This window comes from Lipotes vexillifer, unplaced genomic scaffold, assembly GCF_000442215.2.
Source record: "Lipotes vexillifer unplaced genomic scaffold, Lipotes_vexillifer_v1.1 scaffold253, whole genome shotgun sequence".
In the NCBI taxonomy this organism is placed as follows: domain Eukaryota; kingdom Metazoa; phylum Chordata; class Mammalia; order Artiodactyla; family Lipotidae; genus Lipotes; species Lipotes vexillifer.
In genome coordinates this window covers 2,976,860-2,996,169 of record NW_006780322.1, presented here as the reverse complement: position 1 = coordinate 2,996,169, position 19,310 = coordinate 2,976,860, and positions in this window count along the sequence as shown.

The window sequence follows — 19,310 nt, the reverse complement described above, 5'->3', positions numbered from 1 at the left end:
GCCCGCGCACCGCAATGAAGAGTGGCCCCCGCTTGCCACAACTAGAGAAAGCCCTTGCACAGAAACGAAAACCCAACACAGCAAAAATAAATAAATTAATTAATTAACTCCTACCCCCAACATCTAAAAAAGAAAAAAAATTATAGATCCGATTTTCTTAATAGTTACAGGACTATTCAAATCTATCTTTTATTTGTAAGTTGGTAGTTTGTGGTTTTTGAGGAATGGTCTGTTTTATCTAACTATCAGATTTGCGTGTGTAGAGTTATTTGTAGTATTCCCTTATTTTTTTATGTCTGCAGGGTCTGTAGTGATATCTGTTTCACTCCTGATATTGGTAATTTGTGTCTTCTCTCTTTTTTTTTTAATTTGCCAGTCTTGCTAGAAGTTTGTCAATATTATTGATCATTTCAAAGAACCAGCTCTTTGTTTCATTAATTTTATTTATTGTTTTCCGGTTTTCAAGTTTATTTCTTTCTTTCCCCTTGCTTGCTGTGAGGGAAGGGCTGTCTCTGAAACCAAGTACAGAACCTGGTCCTCTGAGTCTGGAGAGATGGAGGTAAAGATGGGGGTGGGGGAGTGAATGCAGATGAGGAACAGGAAAGGAAGTATATAGTTTACAGATGCCACCTTGATCATCTTGATAGAGTGGGTAGTAGGTCCTCTGCTGGTGTAATGGCTAAAGGGTTGATTGAATAGGGAGATTGGAGACAGTGCTGAGGGCTTGGAAAGGGAGAAGATGCTTGACCATGATGAGGTAAAGGGTCATCACTTGAGTGTGAGGACTCAAATCAGGTTGGATACATGGCAGCCCCACTGTTAAGAATTAAGGTGGCTTTCCAGCTGAACTAACAGGTCAGTCTCAGCCATATTGTAATTTGTGACATGTGGGCCAAGGCAGATATAAGCTCTTGGTGAAAGAAAGAAAGAAAGAAGAAGGAAGGAAGGAAAAAAGAAAGAAAGAAAGACATTTTAGTGATGATCTTTCAACACAGAGAAAAAACATCAATGTGGAGTTTGGTCTGTAAGACACTGATGTGCAAATACCACTGGGTACAGCTTCTGTTGTGTAATTATTGTGAAAGAACAGAAAGAATTCCATGAATTGCCTATATTTCACTGTTTGGGCAGAGAATCAGCTGAGGTCAGGTAATAATAAGCAGTCCTGCTCCCAGCCTTATTCATTTAATCATCTCTAATGCTGCTGAGACAATGCTCCTCTTTATGCCACGTGGAGGCCCGGATGCTGTGATTGTAGGAACTCCCGCCAACTCAGCGCTTGGCTTGGTGAACCGAGGGTTCTCAGGTCACATCATCAGAGACGGCTAGCGCCAGAGACACATCTACTGTCTTGCTCCCCCACGTGATGGCCATTGAAAACCCCAGGGTGGAGACTTGCTGCAGAAACCCTATTCAGTTCATGCATAGCTCCAAGGAGGGCAGGACTGACGTCAGCCTGGGAGGTGAAAGGCCCAGACCCAGAGAAGGCATGCTGTGTTCCAGGACCTGACAGTTTCTGTGGAGACAAGATGTATGGCCTCCCTCAGTTGTAGCGTGGCTGAACTGGAGGATCAGTGAAGATAAGCCTTCTGAGGAGTTCATGCATTATTCAGGAGGGTTGCCGTCTCTTTGTGATGGCAGAGGGAGAGGGAAACAAATCATTCTCAAGCCAAAGGCTCCATTGTGCAACCAAATTCTATTTAGATGGAACCTGAGCCTGGGCATCCAAATGAATCCGAGAGCAAGGGAAGTCGGAGTGATCCGTCTGTCCCCAGGCAGTGCAGAGTTCTCTACTGGTCCCAAATTAGCTTGGATCATCTCTTCCTTCCACTGTAGGAAGGAACAAGAACAGGCATTTATTTAACACCTGCTGTGGACACACTCTTGTACAGACCTTCCCTAATCTTCCCAACAACATGTGAAGCAGATCTGAGCAACCCCTTTCACAGAAAGGAAAGTGGGGAGTCAAGTGGATTAAGGAGCTTCCCTATGGCCGCACCAGTCTCAGTGGCGGGGCTGGGATTAGAACCTAGGCTATGTGACACAGAAACCTATTCATACTCTTCCCATTATATCCAAAGAAATCCATAAGTGACGTGCTTTGTGTTTCTTTCTGCTCAGAGTGCCTATTTAGACATCATAAAAATTTGCAGCTCAAGACCGAATGACCTCAGAGGGCAAGTGGGTATTTATTTGCCCAGTGGCCTAGGGGGTGGGAGGAACGTTTTTCACCTTTATAGGTTTTGGACCAGGTGCAGCTGGTTCTCTTTGAACTTACAGTGCTCACTGCCTGTAGCACCCATTTTTACACTTGTTCCTGCCCTGACTCCGGTGAGACTTGGGAGACTGAGCCTTGGTCACTACATTATTCATATAGCAGGGAGTTGAAATATTGGTCTTTTCTGAGTCAAAAATCAGGACACATGATCCGACCAACACCTTTTTCTGATTTGTAAATACTTATGAACAAAAGCAATAACAAGTAAACCCACTTATCTGCACATTTAATCAATGATTTTTATGGAAGGGTTCACAATTATGAAACAGTGATAGCAGCATGTTGAGAATAAGGGAGAAGTCGAGGCATCTGTGCCGAGGAAAACTGATTTGAATTGAGCTGCACAACTGCCTGGCCCTTGGGAATGCCCTTGCCAGCTTTTCCAGTGGATTTCTTGCTCCTGCTGCAGGAGAAAGATGGAGGGAGGTCTGAAACCAGTTTCTATGAAGAACCATGAGTAAGTGACATATTTGGAAGCTGTTCATCAGAAATGTTGCCTTTTCTCTCACAAAGTGAACCTCTTTGGAGCTACTGAACCTCTTTCCCCAAACCCCAGGGCCTGGTGCTGGTCCCATTGGCACCCGGTCTCCAGGTATAGCTCTTTGGGTACTCATCTGTCTATAACCCTAAGCAAAAACTTCAGGCTGCTGACCAGGCCCACAGCCCATGTGCCTCATCAGGTCTCTACTACCTGGGGTCATCAAAGCTGGGATGCTCCTGCACCATCCTCCTCCCTGCCATGGCCCATCCAGTCCTCTCTGCCAATGAAACCTTTCATATCCGCCCCTCCCACACCATGCTGTGATTTCTTCTGATTCTTTCCTCTACAGATGCTGTTCTTCCCAGACTTTTCCAATAATGGGAATTATCCCTTAGAATATTGATGCATTATAAATCAGTACTCCTGTGTCTTCAGGCTCCTCACAGAAATGTCTTTTCACATCCCAACTCAAAAGGCTCACTCTCTCTGGGAAAGCTGGGGCCTTGAACCCCTCCCAGGGGTAGACTGGGAGGTTAAAAGATCTACCTCTGACATGGCACCTGGGAAGTGCTGTATCCATGGCTGAGTGAGGCACCTTGGTGGATGGACCTGAGGACAGCTTCACAGAGGCACGTGCCCCAGTGTGCTGCAGGGGGCTGGGCAAGAGGGTCAGCAGACCCAAAGAGGCCCTGTCCTTGCAACAAGGTGGAGAAAGATAATGTGAACTTGACAACTGGCAGCCTCACCTCAGTAGCAGATGCTGCCAGGGAGCAAGAGGATGCCAAGGCCTCATGGAGGGACTTCCCTGGCAGTCCATTGGTTAAGACTTCGCCTCCCAATGCAGGGAGTGCAGGTTCGATCCCTGGTCAGGGAGCTAAGATCCCACATGCCTCAAGACCAAAAAAACCAAAACATAAAAAAAAAAGAAGCAATATTGTAACAAAATCAATGAAGACTTTAAAATGGTTCACATCAAAAAAAAAAAAAAAAAAAAAAAGACCCAGTGAGGCTAGAAGATGGCCAGGGACCATTCCAGCACCTGCCTTTCAAGGTCACAATCATGTCACCTGCAAATAGAGATAGTTTTAGTTCCTCCTTGCCATTCTGAATGCCTTTTATTTCTTTTTCTCATCTAACTGCCCTTTCTAGAGCTTCTGGTGCAATGTTAAATAGAAATGGTGAGAGGGGACATCCTTGTCTTATTCCCAATCTTAGTAGGAAAGCTTTCAGTCTTTCCCCATTTAAGTATTGGGTTGGCCAAAAAGTTTGTTTGGGTTTTTCCATAAGATGTTACGGAAAAACCGGAATGAACTTTTGGGTCAACCCAATATGTTGTAAGCTGTGGAATTTTCATAGATGCTCTTTATCAGGTTGAGGAATTTCTAGTTTATTGAGTGTTGTCATGAAGGGTATTAGGTTTTGTCAAATGCTTTGTCTGTATCTATTGAGATGATCGTATGGATTTTTCCTCCTTTAGTCTATTAATCTGGTGTATTACACTGATTCATTTCTCTATATTGAATCAAATTTTAATTCCTGGAATAAATCCTTTTTATTTGCTGCTGGATTTGGTTTGCTAGTATTCGGTTGAAGATTTTTGCTTCTATATTCATACGAGATATTGGTCTGTAGTTTTCTTTTCTTGGGATGTCTTTGTCTGATTTTGGTATCAGGGTAATACTGACCTCATAGAATGAGTTAGGAGGTATTCTCTCCTCTTCTATTTTTTTGGAAGAGATTGTGATGAATTGGTGTTAATTCGTCTTTAAAAATTTGGTAGAATTCACTGGTGAAGCCATCTGGTCCTGGGATTTCCTTTGTAGGAATTTTTTGATTGCTGGTTCAGTCTTTTTCTTCTTATAGGCCTATGCAGATTTTCTACTTATTCTTGAATAATTTTTGGTAGTTTGTATCTTTGTAGGAATTTGTCCAATTCATCTAGGTTTTCTAGTTTGTTGGCATACAATTGTTTATAATATTCTCCTATAATCCTTTTTTTATTTCTGTAAGGTTAGTAATAACATCCCCTCTTTCTTTCCTGATTTTAGTAATTTGAATCATCTCTCTTTTAATTTGGTTAGTCTAGCTAAAGGTTTGTCAATTTTGTTGATCTTTTCAAAGAACCAACTTTGGATTTCATTTATTTTCTGTATTGCTTTCTATTCTCTACTTTGTTTATTTCCATATTCTAGTTTTTATTATTTCCTTCCCTCTTCTTGCTCTGGGTTTGGTTTGGTCTTTTTTCTGGTTTCTTAAGGTACAAGGTTAGGTTTTGTATTTGAGATCCTTCTGTTTTAGTGTAGGTATTTGCAGCTATAAATAGCTTTCTGAGCACAGCTTTCACAACATCTCATAATGTACACTGCATTTTCATTTTCATTCATCTCAAGGTGTTTTCTAATTCCTCTTGTGATTTCTTCTTTGACCCACTGGTTATTACTTAATTTCCACACATTGTGAATTTCCCAAGTTTCCTTCTGTTATTAATTTCTAATTTAGTTCCACTGTAGACAGAGAACATACCTTGTTTGATTCGAATCCTTTTAAATTTACTGAGCCTTGTTTTATGGCCTGACATATGGTCCACCCTAGAGAGTGTTCCATGTTCATTGAGAAGAATGCGTATTCTGCTGTTGTTGGGTGGTGTGCTCTACAGATGTGTTAGGTCTATTTGGTTAGTAGTATTATTCAAGTCTTCTTTTTCCTTGATCTCTTGTCTAGTTGTTCTATCCATTTCTTGAAGGCTTTCCAACACCACCAAGCAATTCTCCAATTCTCAGTGGACATTGACTGAGTATCCCACAAATTTAACTCAGTTCTGGCACTATTAACCTGGAGATAGTGTCTGGTTCCACAAGTTAAGGGCCAGGTTGTTACCTGTGCCAGAACTGACACAGTTCAAAGCCAGGTTGTTACCTGTGCCTCTGATTGACCAGCTATGAATCAGAGGTTCCCACAGACATCTCCTTGAGTTCAATTAATTTGCTAGACTGGCTCACAGAATTCAGAGAAACATTTACTTACACTGACCAGTTTATTATAAAGGATATTGAGGAACAGCCAGATGTAGAAGTACATAGGGCAAGGTCTGGAACTGTCCCAAGTGCAGGAGTCTCATTCTCCATGGAACTGAGATGTGCTGCTCTCCCACTCATCAGATCTTGTCGGTCAAGAGGTTTTATAGAACTTTAATCTCCAGCACCCACCCACTTCCCTGGGGTCAGTGAGTGGGGCTGAAAGTTCCAACCCTATAATTACTTGGTCTTTCTGGCAACCAGCCCCAACCTGAGGCTGTGTGGGAACCGCACCCTAAGTTACCTCATTAGCATAAACTCAGGTGTTCTCAAATGAAGCCCCTTATGAGTAACAAAAGACATTCCTTTCAGGAAATTCCAAGGGTTTTTCTAGCTTTGTGCCAAGAACTGGGGAAAAAGATCAAATCTATTTCTTATTGTACCACACTGTAATTGAAAATGGGGTATTGAAGTCTCCAGGTTCTTGAGAATTGTCTATTTCTCCCTTCCATTCTGTCAATTTTTACTTCATGTGTTTTGGGGTTCTGTTATTAGGATCATATATAAGTGTTATTTCTTCTTGATGGATGGTCCCTTTTATCACTATAAAATGTCCTTCTTTGTCTTTAATAACAATTTTTGTCTTAAAGTCTATTTTGTCTGATATTAGTATAGCCACTCTGGCTCTCTTTTTGTTGCTATTTGCATGATATACCTTTTCCCATCCTTGTACTTTCACACTATATGTCTCTTTAAATCTAGCCAGCATCTAGTTACATCCCCATCTTTTATTTTTAATAAATTTATTTATTTATTTATTTTTTGGCTGCGTTGGGTCTTCACTGCTGTGTGTGGGCTTTTCTCTAGTTGCGGTGAGTGGGGGCTACTCTTCATTGTGGTGCGTGGGCTCTTACTATGGTGGCTTCTCTTTGTTGCAGAGCATGGGCTCTAGGCATGCGAGCTTCAGTAGTTGTGGCACGCAGGCTCAGTAGTTGTGGCTCATGGCCTTAGTTGCTCCAAAGCATGTGGGATCTTCCTGGAGCAGGGCTCAAACCAGTGTCCCCTGCATTGGCAGGTGGATTCTTAACCACTGTGCCACCAGGAAGTCCACATCCCTCTCTTTTAACTGAAGAGTTTAATCCATCGACACTTAATGTAATACTGATAAGGTACAATTTATGTCTGTCATTTTACTATTTCTTTTTTACGTATCTTATGTCATTTTTGTCCTTCTATTCCTCTATTACTGCCTTCTTTTAGATACTTTCTAGTGTATGATTTTAATTCCTTTGTCATTTCTTTTACTATATATTTTTGCATTATTTTCTTAGTGGTTGCTTTGGGAATTACAATTAACATCTTAATATATAACAATCTAGTTCAGATCAACACCAATTTAATTTCAACAGCATCTAAAATATTTGGTCTTATATAGCTCCGATCCTACATTTCCTTTGTACTGTTATTGTCACAAACTACATCTTTATACATATTGTGTCTATCAATATAGACTTATAAGTATTGCTTTATGCAGTTGTCTTTTAAATAAGATAAGGAAAAAAGAGTTACAAACTGAAAATACATTTTTACTGTCTGTTATACTTAGATAGTTATGTTACCGAGTCCAAGCTCACTCTGCTTGCTGCACGAAAGGCCAATAGATCAGAGACGAGGTGTTGAGACAAGGAATAAGACTTTATTTGGGAAGCCGGCAGACTGAGAAGATGACAGACTAAAGTCTCAAAATAACCATCTTATTAGGGTTTGGATGCCAGTTTCTTTTATAGCACAGAGAAGGGGAGGAGATGAGGAAGTAAAGTAAGAAGGCCGTAAGTTTTGCAAATATCACCTGGAATGGCCAGCCTCTGGGAGGGGATGTGTTCATTTCTTCTTTCTTGTAGCCATCCACAGGTGGACAGGTTCCGGATATTTCCCTGAACAAAGGCACTTTGGTTTAACATTCAGGCAGAGGGGCAGGGTTCCCCGAGGCAGGCCTTTATGTATAGGCAGTATCCTTTCAGTGAACAAAAGCAGTGGAAAGCAAAGGTTAAAGGAGCAGATCCAACATGTAGTCCAGTTTGGCTCTTCCCTGTTACAGTTACCTTTACTTGTGATCTTTATTTCTTCTTGTTGATTTGAATTACTGCCTAGTGTCCTTTATTGGCTGAAGAACTTCCTTTAGTATTTCCTCTAGGGCAAGTATGTTAGTAACAAACTCATAGTTCTTGTTTATCTTGGAATGTCTTGATTTCTCCTTCTTTAAAATTGTTTTTAAAAATTCTAACTTAAATTTTAAATATTAAAATTTTTAAATATTACAAATTTTTATTGTAGTAAGAACACAACGTGAAATCTAATCTCAACAATTTTTTTTTTCTGTTTGGTCTTTGGCTTTGACAGTTCAATTTTATGCTTAGATGTGGATCTCTTTGAATTTCCTCTACTTTGAGGTCATTGAGCTTCTCAGATGTGTAATCAATGTTTTTCATTAAATTTGGGAAGCTTTCACCCATTATCTGTTCAAATAGTCTGTTGTAGTCAGTCGGTCAGCCCATCTGTCTATCTGCAGAAGAACACTGTTGACAGGGAACCCACTAATATATTCATTGCAATTATCTTCAGCCTGAAGAGATACAAGCACTTTTTCTTTATTCTTTTTATTTGAAACTGTGTCTTAATCTTTATTTCTTTTCAGATACTACATCAGAGTCAGACAATACATTAATATCAAGTTGCAATCATTGTTTCATAGTAAATGTTTACAAAAAGTGTTTGACATAGTTTCATAATTGAGATTGGGCATCTTTTCATACATTTGAGAGTACTTTGTGTTTCCTTTACTGTGAAATGTCTGGACAAATATATTTTAAAAATAAACAAATCTGAGTGCCATTATTGAACGTGGAGTAAGGACCTTGGAAAATTCACCCCTTCATAAAAGCAACAATGAAAAGGGCAAAAAGTATTAGAATAAACATTTTTAGAACTCTGGAAATTAACTAAGGGCTTTTGGGAACTCTGGATGCATTTATGCAAGAAAAACTGGCTGAATCTCAGTAAGAACAGTAAGCTTTGTGGCATTTAAACCTACCCTGATTGTCTGTTTTTGAGATGTTAGCAGTCATTCATAATTAACACCCAGATCCATTAATTCACTGGGGACTATGAAATGATGATATTCTAATTCCATCATGCCTTCTTCACTTATTAGCCAGACTATTAAGAATACTGTAAAGAGAAACTTCTCTTTATCAACTGTTTGGTTACTTGTACAGGAAAGGAAAGACAAATGCTTGAGTTTTTTCTTTTCATTTACTAGATTTTAGAGTAATGAGTTGATCCCCTCCAAAAATGAATAATGAAGTTTTGTTTTGTTTAAGTATCATCAAATGAACTCATAGATTTTACAGCTTTACTCAGCTTTTCTCATTGCCCTCAGTGGGAGGTTTGGTCTGAGTTACACCAATTTGCTCTTACCCAAATTGGAAGTCTTGTTTGTTTTTTTAACTGAAAACACACCTGGGTTTGATAACTCTTGTTTGCCAGAAACTCTCACCCTTTGACATGAAAGTAGGTGATGTGGGATTGGAAGAAAGACCTAGAGTGGTGAAACAATGGAGAGCTCCTATGATTTGAATAGTACTTTAAATTCCAGCCCTGACAATTTTACTCCCCTATGTAATCCCACCTGAGAATCAGCAGAGCTGCAGACATGGCTGGTCCCACACGGTGTTCCCAGGAAGTGCCTCAATACATCACACACCAGTGGGCAGAGTGGTGGGGAGTGCCAGACTCTGCAGGTGGGAAGACAGACCCAGATTAGAGACCCTGAGTGAGGCACCTAACCTCAGCAGTCCTCGGTGACATCTGTGAAAACAATGGCACCTGACTTGTGGTAGTGAGATTATAATTCCAGTGCCTGTCACATAATAACTTTTGCATTATTTTTTGCAATTATTGTTATTACTTGTTACTTGTTTCTCACATTGTTATAACTCTCCATGGTTCTTTAGTTTTTACTTCAAGGCAGTCTGCTTGATCCTATGATATTTTAACCACTTTTGCCTTGTTTCCACATGCCTAACCTTTTCCAGCTTGGTGAGAGAAAGGCCATGGGCTTTGGAGCCCAAATCCTTGTTCCTGATTCTCCAAGTGATCTTGGGCAGGTTTAGTACATTATTTTACACTTCTGTAAAAATCAAACACCTTGTACATTTGTTTCTCAGGTTAAATTAAATGAGGTAAGCTGGTCAAAGGTTTTATAATTTGTGATATGAGATATATTAGGTAGTCTCTAAATGCTAGTTTATTTTCTTGAACCAGATCCTTTGGTTTCAACTCCAAAATCACACATTCTTTTCAAACCAGCAAGACTAATTGCAATGATGAATTCTATTGGCAAGTGTAAATAAAACTGTGCATGCAGAAAGGGAAGAGTCTGCTGGTGAGAAGTGGCTGCTCAAGGTAAGGGTACTGTGGCTCGGAGGACTAGAAGATGTACTGACAGCTTAACTTTTGGGCAAGATCGACAGGAACCTGATCAAAGTCTTGAGAGGACTGAGATTCCTGGAATCCTAGCAGGAATCCTAGCAAACCTTAGACAATAGAACACAGAGGAAATAGATTATACCAAGTTATACCAGGTTGGACTTTGGAAGTTACATTAAGCCTCAAAGTATTGTATGTGGTACACAGAACCCTATGCACGTTAAAAAGAAGACCAAGAGAAGAGAACAAAACTTATCCCAAAGAAATAAAACAGAATGGTGGATTATCAGGTCCCATGGCTCCATGATAAGTGCCCACTTATTTTGCTCACACATAATGCTACTCTATAACATCTAATCCTGGCTTGAAGACTCCAGCATTCCCAGGGGTTTCTGTTGAGCTATCATGGGAGGAGGGAAGGTCCCCCTGGCAGTGAGCATTGTATGATGCATAGGAATGGAAGACAGGAAAGAGCAGACGGTGCAGTCATCATCATTTTCAAGAACACAACACAGGATGATGGCACCCAAATGCATGCTGGGGGAAGAGGATATAATCTATCATAGAGCACAAAGGAATTCCAAAGTATTTTCTAGTTAGGGAAGATTAGAAGGAAAAGGGAGAAGGGAAGCTACAAATATTGAAAAATTCTTTCTTCTAGTCCTTCTGGGCAATTTGGGTTTGCTTTTTGCTCTGAGCAGTTAAAATGGATCTGTGAACTCTATGTCATAATCTGCTGAAAGGAACCATTGCCATTAATTTTAATTTCCCTTCATGGTGAATTTCAATTAGTTACTTGTCTGAGCCATGATCTACTAACTAGACAGCTTCCAGACATGAACAGCATTATCTGATTTTCCTAGGTAACGGAAATTAATAGGTTTAAAATGTGTCTTTGTAAAATCAAGGCTAATTAAGATCTAAATCTAAGCCCACTCCCCGAAAAAGTCGTTGTTTTCTTTATCAGGATTTCCTGTCTCTGACAAATATACCAAAGACAATAGAAATATAACTATTTCCTCTTGGATCCTGTCATTTACATAGCAAGCAAGTGGTCTGTGAAGTACAAAGTGCCTACTCTTCCACAAGACTCACATGCAAAGCTCTGAGAGTTGGGGAAAATCCCTAAGGTTATGCTAGAGTACTTTTCTTTAATAGATTTGGAGAAAGAAAACTTTAACTAGAAATACTGTTAAGAAAATCAAAATACTGATTAAAATGCTTTAAAATGTAGACATAGAAGAATACTTGTTTCATATGGTAAAGATAACAGCAATATAAAAGCAACAGCTACTGTTAATCACCAACAGAAAAACTTATGAGGCATCCCTGCTAAGATCAGAACAAAACAAAGTGTTTCTCTGTTAAGATTCTTAGAGGCCTTAGCTGCTTTCCAAAGCAGATCAAATTTACCAAAAATTAATTTGCATGGTGATCAATTACCTAATTTTTGGAAGTTCTAAGTGTTGCCTTGGCAATTCTTCCAAGCTGTTTGCTGTTGGGTGGGCAGGGGGTGGGCAGGCCATGATACTGGGCCTCTACGATTCCCCAACACCTTTTTTCTATCAAAAACAAGTTTATAAAAAAAAAAAAAAGTTTATAATGATTCATGCTGCGTGAAACTGTCTAAATTGTTTGTGAGGATTTCCCCGTGAGTTTTCATTTTTCCTCTAGCTTTGCACCCCGCCTCCTTTGAGGTCTGGTGGGGTGAGGGAGACACTCAGAATGGACATCCATAACCACCTCTAAAGGCTGGAAGATGCTCCCGGATCACTGTCCAGGGCCCCCTGGGGCCACATCCTTAGGGACAGCCCAGGGAATCCAACAAGCAGGAATCCCGCCCAAGCCCCTCTCCCCAGCATGTGAGCAGAGGGGCATCACCTTCCTCAGCTGCTGCAAACCATTGTATAGTTGGAGGGACTGGTTTGTTGATTCTCTGACTTTATCTGGGGCTGCCTCTTTCTCCCTCATGAAACTGAGGGAGGGAAAGCTGGCCCATTCCTGCCAGAACAGGATAAAATGGAGGAGGTGGGGTGAGGTGGGAGTGCAGAGATCTGGCTTGCCTCCAGTGTCAGGTGCCACCCGAAGCTGTGAAGCCCACACCTTGGCAACAGCTCATGACTGACTGTGAGAGAAGCGTGGAGACGATGTGGAGAGACGGAGAGGCTCCTGAAGTTCTGACCCCTTGCCACGTGTGCCTGCAGAAGATGAGAGCTGAGGAGGCACCACTGTGCCCAGAAGTTGCTGACTCTATTCTGATCCCGCCGAGTGGGAGGAAAGTGAAATCCGGCAGGCCGAGCCTAAATGAGCAGAATAAGGGTGCGGTTCTGGTGGAAACTGAGAGTATTTGGCCAGAAGATCCAAGGGAAGCCTGAATCCCATCTCACCAATCCCTCTCCTGCTGTGAGGCTCCTGAGAGAGCTCATCCAAACATGGGGAAGAGCAGAAGGGCACTCAAGTGCCGTGTGATAGCTGGACCAGAGCCTAATGACCTGTGTAGACCTTTCTAATCAAAGCCCAGTTGGAGCAGGCAGCTTAGATGCTCCTTCAGCCTGAGTCTCAGTCTTGGGGTCTTGTCCCCTTGTGGTGAGTTCCATGGCACACGAAGCAATGAACAGCTTGCTCAGGCCAGTCCTCAGTGCGGGGCAGGGCAGAGTGCAGCCTAAGATTCTGGTGCATCAAGTGAAAGAGACAGAGCATGGCTGCCTATACCTTTAATAGACAGTGACCCCGCCCACTACCAGTTTCCTGGGGTTTGGCCAATCAGATTAGCACCTTCTCCTTTCTGGAGGAATTAGGAAGGGAGTGGGCAGACAGGTGGATGGAGAAGTAGGCAGGATTGCAGACAACAATTATAATCGTTTAACCTGGAGCTGAACGTTCAAAAACAATGCCATAACCATGAACTAGACGTGGGGCATGGATATTTGAATGGTAGAGAGAAAGCCATTATTCCTATTTGTGGCTAGAATATCCAAGAGAATGAGCTAAAAAGCTATGTCCACATTTCAGTTATTTTCTTAAGGTAAATTTCAGAGACTTGGAGTGTGTTAATCACAGAAACAGAATTGCTGAATCAAGGTGTGGGTACGAGGTTTTCCAGAGGGCTTGGGCTCATGATTACCTGTGGCTGCCCCTTTCACAGTCACTTTTTTTTTTTAATTTACTAAATATGTAGCTAGAAACAAAACAACAAGCACCTCCCCCCCAAAAAAACCCCCTGCATTTTGTTGCTTTTGCTTTTTTTTTTTGGTCTGAACAAGTGAAGTGAACAGGGATTAAGAGCAAGGGATTCTCAGATGAATGGATAAAGATGTGGTATATATATATACATATATACAATGGACTATTACTCAGCCATAAAGAGGAATGAAATAATGCCATTTGCAGCAATATGGATGGACCTAAAGATTATCATACTAAGTGAAGTAAGTCAGAGAGAGAAAGATAAATATCATATGATATCACTTATATGTGGAATCTTAAAAATGATACAAAAGAACTTATTTACAAACCAGAAATAGACTCACGGACATAGGAAACAAATGTATGGTTACCAAAGGGGAAAGGGGGGAGGGAAAGGGATAAATTAGGAGTTTGGGATTAGCAGAAACCTTCTCCCTGGGATATTACCCTCTTTCCTTTAGAGGTACTGGTGCCCAGAGCCATTCCTCCTGAGGGCAAGGCAAACGAGGCTGCACAAACTGCCCAGGAATGGATTTGGAATTGAGTCAGCCTTCAGTATCTCCGACAATATCCATCCTATCCATGCAGGATTATTTAAGACAGTGTAACCCAGCATACACTCACATTGGACCATTACATTCTGACATGACTGTCTGGTTAGGGCCCACTGCACAAGGCCATACCCCTTTGGTTATCAGATAAGGTTTCCCCCTAAAGGAGGCAGTATTTCCCACGGTCAACCATTTTGAGAAAACTTTTACCTTCGGATGGGAAATGAGGAATAGGGAGGCAGAAGATTCAAAACCCTGTTCCTCTCTCTGGGTCTTGTGAGAGCTGGTTTGGAGTTGAAGGCTTAAGAGGAGGACTATGGGGCTTCCCTGGTGGCGCAGTGGTTGAGAGTCCTCCTGCCAATGCAGGGGACACAGGTTCGTGCCCTGGTCCGGGAAGATCCCACATGCCGCGGACCGGCTGGGCCCGTGAGCCATGGCCGCTGAGCCTGCGCGTCCGGAGCCTGTGCTCCGCAACGGGAGAGGCCACAACAGTGAGAGGCCCGCGTACAGCAAAAAAAAAAAAAAAAGAGGACTATGGTGGGGAGAAGTTGGCTCCTGCCTCCCAGAGGCACAATTCTGGGCCTGGGTCATACTGGGGGCAGTTGTCCGTTACTCACTATGTTGCCCCCTCTGTAATCTTGAACCTTTAGTGCCTGGCTTAGCCACTACTCAAGGAATTCAAAGATGGCTATACTTTCACACTTGGGAAGAGGTAAGTTACCAGCCAGGGAGCAGCATCCTCTTGAAGACTTGCTGTGAGTCAGCCGACTGCGGTGAGACCCAGGCTTGCAGCAAGTAGCACCCAGGAGAGATCTGTGGAAACTATAATCATCTCTGCTTGAGCCTCAGGAGTCCTTAGTGGGAGGGAGACAACCAGATAAACCCTGGATTCCTGCAGTAAAGCATCATGGGGCTGGAGGGCCATTTTAATGTTGAGCAGCCATAGAAATATAATCTCCCAGGCTGAGAAGGTCTGGGACATATGAGCTACAATTATAAAAGGGATAATAAGTTAGAAAATGGATTTTTTAAAGTGGCATATTCAAACATAGATAAAACATGTTTCTAGCCAACTCTTTGAAACAAAGTTCAAAACCTCAAAAATTAATTTCTGGTCATGTAAAACTAGATATCTTAAAAAATCCTCATGGTATATTCACATTTAATAATATTAAGTCCCTAGGAATAAATCCAACAAAAGATAAGTAAGGTATCTATGGAGAAGATGTTTTAGTACATTTTTCCCTTTAAAAAAATTTATTGTAGTATAGTTGAGTTACAGTGTTGTGTTAATTTCTGCTGTACAGCAAAGTGACTCAGTTATACGTATATATATTCTTTTTCATATTCTTTTCCATTATGGTTTATCACGGGATAGTGAATATAGTTCCCTGTGCTGTACAGTAGGGCTTTGTTATTTATCCATTCTATATCTAATAGTTTGCATCTGCTCATCCCAAACTCCCAACATTCCCTCCCCACCCTCCTCCCCCTTGGCAACCACAAGTCTGTTCTCTGTCTGTGAGTCTGTTTCTGTTTCATAGATATGTTCATTTGTGTCGTATTTTAGATTCCACATATAAGTGATATCATATGGTATTTGTCTTTCTCTTTCTGACTTACTTAATATGATAATCTCCAGGTCCATTCATGTTGCTGCAAATGGCATTATTTTGTTCTTTTTATGGCTAATATTCCATTATATATATATATATATATATATATATATACATATATATATATATATATGTATATATATATATATATACCACATCTTTATTCATTCATCTGTCGACAGACTTCTAGGTTGTTTCCGTGTCTTGGCTATTGTAAATAGAGCTGCTATGAACATGAAGGTGCATGTATATTTTAGAATTATAGTTTTGTCTGTGTATATGCCCAGGAGTGGGATTTCTGGATCATATGGTAACCCTATTTTTTAGTTTTTTAAGGAACCTCCATACTGTTTTCCATAGTGGCTACACCAATTTGCCTTCCCAACAACTGTGTACAAGGGTTCCCTTTTGTGGAGAAGACTATTAAACTTTATAGAAAGACATGAAGAAAGACCTAGAGAAATGGGGACTTCAGGAATATTTGTGAATGAGAAAACTCAAAATCGTAGAGATGTCACACATCCACCACCTAGATTCTACTCCTGACATTTTGTTATATCTGCTTTGTCACCTGTCTAGCCATCTATATGTCTCAGTATCCATCCATCAGTCCATCTTAATTTTTGGATGCACTGCAAAGTTGCAGGCATCAGTATACTTCCCTCTAAATATTTCTGCATATCATTAATTAGGGAGGCTTGAGGATCTTTGAACAACCTGGATAGTATGATTTCAGGCCCCAAACTGTATACAAGCTGGCTTTTATTTATAAATTCTTAAGGGAGAGAGACTTTTTTCTTTTTTTTCCTTTCCTTCTACCTGGAGCCACAGCTGATAGACATGTATTCTAGCTGTCTTCTTTGTTGTGAGATCAAAATTTTCTCTGGTTCCTCCTATAACTGATGGTGTGGCCCTTGGGAGCTTTATTTGGGTCTCCAACATGACGTTCCAGCCTGGGGACATTCTGTCCTGTGTGTGATCACATGAAGTTCCAGGTCATGGGGGGTTGTCATAAGCCTCTAGGGCCACCACTGACTATTTCTCACCTCTCAGGAGTCCTGCTCCTGTTTGCATGGGGCCTTTAGAGACCTTCCTGACTCTCTTGACAGCACGTATTTGAAAATATTTTTTAATCCAGCATTTAGCGATGATTTGTATTGTGCACTGTGTTGCACAGTAGGTTTGACTATAAATCAATACACACTATCCATACAGCTGGGTGTATCCTAGGGATTCCTCTAAATCTGTCCTTATCTCTGTCTGTTGCCTGCGTGTGACTGGCAACCTCGGGATCTCAACTTGTGGATTTAACCAAATTCTAAGAGCCTCTCTTCTTCTCTTTCTCTTCCCTCCCTCCTCCTTTTGGCTCAACACACATTAGCGGAATGAATGGGACACATTCCAACCCTCTGTATAACACTCATAGAACCCTTGGCTCCAGAAGTAATTATGGGGCCCAATGAAGTGGAACAATGTCACCAAAACTCGCTCCTAGTTTGTGCAGAAGGAAGGTGTCTGGCCATTGAGCTGGGGTCCCATGACCTTCATGAATGGGTCCCCCTCAGTCATTCACTGTCCACTCCAGTCCTGTCCGTAGAGACATCCACAGCGTGTGCCAACTACCTCACGACTCTGGCAAGGCTCTGGTCTCCAGAGGCTGGAGAGACCCCAAGAATCTTTAACCTACCGCCATGTCCTGCTGCTCATTCAGGAAATTCATAGTGGGTATTGCCGAAGCCTCCAGAAACCCATAAAATACTTACAGACATGAGCTTTTTCAGCTAAATGCTCTAATCCTGTATTAGCTAAAGTCTGGTGACTCAGCTTGTGAAGGGTCAATTACTATGGGGTTCGTCTCTGCCTTAGGAAAGTAAGGAAAGCAATGAAACGGGTGAAAGGAAGCTAACAACAAACACAGGTGACATCTCTTATCCCAGTTAGGCGGCCCTTGCTGAGTATCCAGCCGGTGGGGGGCGGGGGGCAGCTGGAGGGGGGGGTCAGGATTCCTCTGAGACTCCTCCTTACTTAGTTAACTAAAGGTGGAGGGATCCTCATGAGGCACTTTCCAGGGGGAGGAGCCAGGTGTGAGCTATATATGGCTAGCCATGTCCTGAGTTCATGCTACTCATCTGGTATGAAGCCCCTTTGAGAATATTCTAATAACTCATCCGAACAGAGTCATTAACCTGTTCTCGGATGCCAGACCCAGCTGGACAGGTCAGCCTGACATCACACCCGGAAGCAGGCAGTAAAACCCAGGGTGTGTTACAGCCTCCGGGTTTGCAACTACAGCACGTGTCTAGGAGTAGACAGACCGGAAGTGCTGAGCCCGAGCCTCTGCAGGGCTCACTCCCAACAGCCAGGCTGGCATCTGGGCCTGGGAGGTTGTTCACCCCCTCGTCTATGAAACTGGCCCCACCTGCCTGTGAGCCACAGACTCCCAGGCGGGGCAGAGCATAAACAGTTTGCCTTGGGCACAGGGTCATGGAATGCACTGGGGGGGAAGGCCTATTTTTTTGAAAATAGAAGACTCAGGGAAGGAGTCCTTTACTGCTCACAGAAACTGAGCATTTCCCATGCTCGAGCCCACTAAGCCCCATGGGCCAGAACCTGGGTCCCACCATTATAGAAAGACAAAGCCTCCCTTTTCAGAGAGGACATTAAGTGACGGTGGGGACTGTGCTTACAGCATCATAGTTACTCAGAAATGTCCAGGCTAAGTCTGTGCATCAATGAAGATCTTGAAGATCACATTTTCTGAAACAAATATTAGGAGATGGGGAGCTGACAGGTTAAAAGGTATCAACGGAGACCAGCAGGCACGACACAGCAGCACCATCCTGGAACATTATGATGCTGTAGCTGCTGGCGAAGGAAGAGGTGTCCGTGTCTGCTGAAAGGTGATGTCTTGCTGGAGAGGTCTGAGGATATGGGTACAGAGTCTTGGAAGTGTTTGCAGAATTCTAAATCCAGCCCCCAGCTTGATGCTAACCTTAGATAAGTCAGAGACTGGCTTAGGGCATCTGTTTTCCACCTCTTGGAGAAGGGCTTGATGATACCTACTACTTGGATGTGCACTGAAGTATTTAATTAATGTTTGCAAATCACCTTCAGATACAGTTGTAGGGCCCATGGCCAAAAACAAAGCCAGCTTGTTTAGGTTGGCATTAAAAAAGTTAAGCGCTCTTTACTAATTAACACCCTATTAGTATAACAGCAAAGTCCATGTAGAGCTACTCAAGATCATGTTTATTTTTATCTCTCTGCTTAGGTTGGTTTCCAAGCTAAGGAAACCGGAACTTACCTGATGGTGTGAAGCAATGATTTACTGAAACCTCCCCTTCAAGCCAAACTCAACCGAGAAAGGAATATGCTAAGAAGTGTGCGTGTCAGGAAATGCCAGTCAAACAGGTGTCTGTTGGGGAAATATGATAACCAGAAACACCAGGCAAATGTTTCACGCACCAAAGCTCCCCTGGACTCCAGAAAGCACTTCCTGGGAGAGTGCGGGCTCAATGAGGGCGCCCTCTGCTGGCAGTATAAAGAGTATTTTCAGTGATTTGTATGCCGACGTTCCTATAGGAGCAGTCTATAGGAATAGAATTTGAATTAGAAAAATTTAAAGGAACTTTATTAGGCCCGCCTTCATTTTTATAAATGGCAATAAAGTCCAACATAACCATTATGAGAAAGTAA